We start from the raw sequence: 5,878 nt of genomic DNA, 5'->3' as shown, positions 1-5,878 counted from the left end.
TCATTGATCATTAAGGTTAATTTGCTTTTTTTTTCAATTTTTTTTTTTTTAATTTATTTTTATTGATTTATTTTTATTAACTCCCTGAGTTGTTCAATTGCTTGATTTACCATATCACTGTAAACACTGCACCCAATTGAATTTTTTCTAGCTTTGTTACCTCTGGTGCATTTGATGTTTTTGCATTTTCCTTTGTATACAAAAAAGTCCAAATATTATTCGTTTTTTATTACAGTTTTTACACAATGTTGGGGAAATTGTTTTGATTTTAATTCTAATGCTTCTAACATCATATTTGAATTTTTAACGATTAAAGCATCCCCCCTATTTACATATAGTACTTTGGCTGCTTTTTCGAGGAATTTAGTCAAATTTTCCTCTGAATCTAACTATTCTTCATTGCCATATTCAATGGCTAAATTTTTTAAGAGTTTTATCGAATCTATTAATTCTTCGATCATTCTTTTTTTTTGAAATTTTTTTTTATTTTGTTTTTTCAATTTTTTTTTTTTATTTTGTTTTTTCAATTTTTTTTAAGTTTTATTTTTTTTTATTTTTTTTTATTTTTTTTAACAAATGTAATTTTTTTTTATTTTTTTCAATTTTTTTTTTTTTTAATTTTTAATTTTTTTTTTTTTTTTTTAATTTTTTGTGTTGATTTGTGTTTTTTTTGTTTTTTTGATTTGGCCACTTGTTTTTATTTTCTAATTTCCCCATACCCCCTTCTATTAATTGCAACCAAATCAAGTTCTAATTTTTGTGTCCTTGTTAACTTTGTTTTTGCAACTTTTTTTGAAGGTATCACATTAACGATTTTTCCTATTGATGGTGATTTGGAAGGTGATTTAAATGGTGATTTAAAAGGTGAATTGGAAGGTGATTTAAATGGTGAATTGGAAGGTGAAATGGATGGTGATTTGGAAGGTGATTTAAATGGTGATTTGGAAGGTGATTTAAATGGTGATTTAAATGGTGAATTGGAAGGTGAAATGGATGGTGATTTGAGAGGTGATTTGGATGGTTTAGAATGTGATTTTAAAGGAGGTTTATTAACAATTGGTATCTTATGAGGACGGCCTCTGAGACGTTTAACAGTTGTTACTATACCACTACCAGATTGTGGTATAGTATACGATGGTATTATTTGCACTTGAGGTATTGGTGGTACTATTTCTTTTAAATTCATATCCTTTCTCAAACAATTCATTAAATTTGGCGCTGTTGGATTATTATTTAAAAATGGGAGTATTTCTTCTTGTTCCATTTCATTATTGAGTTTGTGTTGAAATGGATTATCGTTAATGATAGGTGGAATATTTGATGGATTGTTAAGAGCATCTTCCAAAACCCTAAATGGATCATTTTGTGTTACCAATTGATGCAAGTTGAAATTGGATAAATCCTTACCAAGATTTTTAATAAACTGAACCAGAAATTCAATAACTTTCCCATCATTATTTAAATAAAGACCAGAAGTAAAAGAATCAATATCTTTTTGTATGTTTGGCGATGTTCTAAAAATATCAACTGTTGATTGTTTATAAAGAACCAACTTGTTACCTCCTACAAAACCAGAGTATAAACCTTTTTTTTGAAGGCTATTGATTCCATCTTCCAAAAATTCAAGTTTATAAAGTTGTTTAGTGTCTTCCTGTATTACCTTATGAATTTTACACAAAATCAATATTTTCTATTAGAATTAAATATAAAATTTGTTAATTATTACTGTTTCATATATTATTAATCTTTATGTTTTAATTACTTACATTATTTTTTTTAATTTCTAGAAAGAGTACAGTATCACCAACTTTCAATCCCTTTGGTGGTTTTGAATTCCATTGATTTTGGTAACTTGTGAGATTTTCAAGAATAATAGCTGTTCTTTCTTCTTTTGAAACATCTGAAACACCAATTGATTGAGAGTCTTGTTCTGATTGAACATTAATAAACAAAGGAACAATACCAACAGCTTGAGATGGTGTCATTTTAATTGTTCTTGTTTTTGTATTATTGTAATCATACAAAGCTTGTTTTAATAGTTCAGAAAGAGACCTAGAAGTACCATCAAGAAAACTAAAATTTATTTATAAATGATTAATTAATAAACATATCGATAATTTATATTGTTCACAATATCATACTCTTGTTGTTTTAATTTTGAGATCCTCTCCTTGATAGTTCGATTCAATCTTTCTACCATACCTTGAGTTGTTGGTGTACGAGGAGCTCCATGTGCTGACTTGGAGCCTGGAAAAAGTTTTAGGAATTCTTTTTGGACTTTGTTTTTAAATTCACGTCCATTATCGCAGTGCCATACTTTCACAGGTTTGCCAAAGTACGTGAGAGCCAAAAAATTGTATATGGGAACTGTTCTCTTTGTTGTCAAACATCTAAAAAATAAATGATAATTAAAATAAAAAAAGAAAACTAATAAATTAATAAATAAAAAATAAATACCTTCCAGTAGCAAATTTTGTAAAAGAATCTATGCATAGAATAATGTAAACAACATCGGTGTCGTACGGTTGTACAGAGTCATATTGGATAAGATCATCTAGTTTAGTTAGTATCTTTTCATTATCATCATCGTATGTAACTTTTTCTTTATGTTCACCTTTAATTGATGTTAAATCATAAACCAATCTTGAGTATTCCTCGGTATCTACAATTGGAGCAAAATCCTTTGTTATACCTATTAATTTATTTAAATTATTAAAAGAGTTTTAATATAAAAGTTACAAAACATCATATAAAAATGATTGATACCAAACCTTTTATTCTATTTCGTTGGCAAATGTCACACGTATCTACTGCATCAGATACAAAAGAATACAATCCCATATTATAATATTTAGTCTTGTAGTTCCCATAGGTTGCATCTCTTCCTATATGACCTTTATGCATTTCTTCCCAGAGTGATACCATTCTATAATCATTAATTACTTCTAAACACACTTCTTTTGATATATTTCTATCTCCGCCACAATTCATGACTTTTTTTTCAATTCTAAATAATTTTTCTTTTCTGTTTCTGTTTTTTATTGGTCAGAATTTAAAAAATGATTGTGTTATTGTAAGGAAAAATATTTACTCATCATGTAAAAATTTATAATTTTTATGTTTAGTATTTTCAAAATTATTATCTTCAATAAATTTTAAATAATTTATAATTTCATTTATTTTATCTTGTTTCATTTTGGGAAAATGAAAATAAAAAAAAAAAAAAAAAAAAAAAAAAAAAGTTTTGTTGGGGAAAAAAAAAAAAAGTTTTGGCGCAAAAAAAAAAAAAAAAATAAAATAAAAAAAAAAAAAATTAAATTAAAAAAAAAAAAAATAAAAAAACTTAAATAGAACTAATAATCAAATAAAAGATAATAATTTAATAAACTTTATTTGTTTTTTGAAAAAAAAAAAAATTTAGGGTCAGTGATTTTTTTTTTTCACTACGCTACTGTAGTGAAATTAAATAATAAAATTCACTACGCTACTGTAGTGAAATTTTATTGAAAATTCCCTACAACATTTAAGGTCAGTGATTTTTTTTTTTCACTACGCTACTGTAGTGAAATTAAATAATAAAATTCACTACGCTACTGTAGTGAAATTTTATTGAAAATTCCCTACAACATTTAATTTATTTAATTTTTTTTAATTGTTAAATAAAGAGTTACATAAATAATAATAATTTTTAAAATAAAATAATAATAATAATAATAATAAAAATAATAATAATAATAATAATAATAATAATAATAATAATAATAATAATAATAATAATAATAATAACAATAATAAAATAATAATAAAAATAATTAAAATAAAAAAAAAAAAAAAAAAAAAAAAAAAAAAAATAAAAACAAAAAAAAAAAAACCATCAACTCTATTTTTTTATTTTTTTTATTTTTTTTTAAATTTTCACACCAACACACACAAAAAAAAAAAAAAAAAAATAAATCCCTTCATCATTTATTGTATTAATCAAAAATATATTTTAAATATAATTTAGTTCATTAGGAAATAATTTTTTTTTTTTTTTTTTCCAAAAAAAAAAAAAATAAAAAAACTAGCATAAATCACATATAAGCAACAGAAAAAAGATGATGGATATATCAATGAATGAAGCAACAACAACAACAACAACTACAACTACAGCAGCAGCAGCAGCAACAACAACAACAACACCACCACCACCACCACCACCAATAACAACAACAACAACTCAAAAATCTCAAACACACCAACAAGATGACGAAGATATTAAAAATATCGGAAGAATAAATAAAGCAAATGGCTCGAGTAGCAATTTAAAAAGTATTTTAAATGAAGGAAATAATAATAACAATAATAATAGTAATATAAATCATCCAATGCCAATTAAAAAGCAACCACCATCATTATCTTTTTGTGATCATAATAGTTTAGAAGAGTTATTAAAAAGTGGAAATAATGGTGGTAATAGTAGTAATAATAGCAATAGCAATAATACAAATAATCAACATAATGGAAATATAAAAGAAAATAATCCAAATAGTATAGCAAATAGTATTAGCAGGGTTAGTTCAAATTCTTTACATAGAATTGAAAGGGGAAAATCAAAGAGTAGTTTAGAGGATTTATTAAGAGCAGCAACATCAAATAATCACGGAGAATATGGTGAGCAACTATGGAGATCAAATACACCAAATAGAATAGCAAATTCAAATTCTAATAGTTTAGATGATCTTTGGAGAAGTTTTTCAAACTCGCCATTTAAAGTGAATGGTGGTCCAAACATTTCAAATTTACCAAGTTTTTTTGAAAATGATAACACTGATGGTAATCATAATAACAACAACAATAATAATAATAGTAATAATAATAATAATAGTGGTAATAGTAATAATAGTAATGGTCATGGTAATCATTCGTCGAATAATCCTGGTGGTATTTTGTTACCATCTCTTTCTTCTTCAAATTTAGTTTTAAATTCCCCACCTATCCCACCACCTGGTTCAATTGTAAATTCTTCTTCTATATCTTCAACAAATCTACTTTTAAATGGTATTCATCATCATAATAATAACAATAATAATAATAATAATAATAATAATAATAATAATAATAATAATAATAATAATAATAATAATAATAATAATAATAATAATAATAATAATAATAATAATAATAATAATAATAATAGCGCAACCGAAAATGAAAAGAAAACTGTAAATAGTAATAGTAACAATAATAATAATAATAATAATAGTATAAATAAAGAAATGTTATATAAGTCATATAGTAATAATACAAATAGTAGTGGTAGTACAACACTCACTAATAGTAATAATAGTAACACTAATAATCAATCACCAAAATCACCACTTTCTTCTTCACCAATTGAAATTGATGAAGAGGTTGACGAATCAGCTAATGAAGATGAAAATGAAAATAATAACAACCAACAACCTCAAACTCAACTTCAAAACTCTGAACCATTTATAAATAAAGACAGTAATACAGAGGATAGTTATAACCAAAGTGATGATCACAATGAAAGTGAGTGTAGTACTAATAATTCTCCAATTTCACCTCATAACATAAATAATAGTGGAGGTAGTATTCTAGAACAATGGGGTAAAAAACAAATTATAAATAACAATAGTAATAATAATAATAATAATATTATTAATAATAATAATAGTAATAGTAATAATATTAATAATAATAACAGTGGTAATAATAATAGTAGCAATAATAATAATAGCATTAGTAATAATATCAATAATAATAATAGTAATAATAATAATAATAGTAATAATAATAATAATAATAATAATAGTAATAATAGCAATAATAATAATAATAATATCAATAATAATAGCAATAGCAATAATAATAA

Source organism: Dictyostelium discoideum (genome assembly GCF_000004695.1).
Source record: "Dictyostelium discoideum AX4 chromosome 6 chromosome, whole genome shotgun sequence".
Taxonomy (NCBI): domain Eukaryota; phylum Evosea; class Eumycetozoa; order Dictyosteliales; family Dictyosteliaceae; genus Dictyostelium; species Dictyostelium discoideum.
This window is presented reverse-complemented; position numbering follows the sequence as displayed.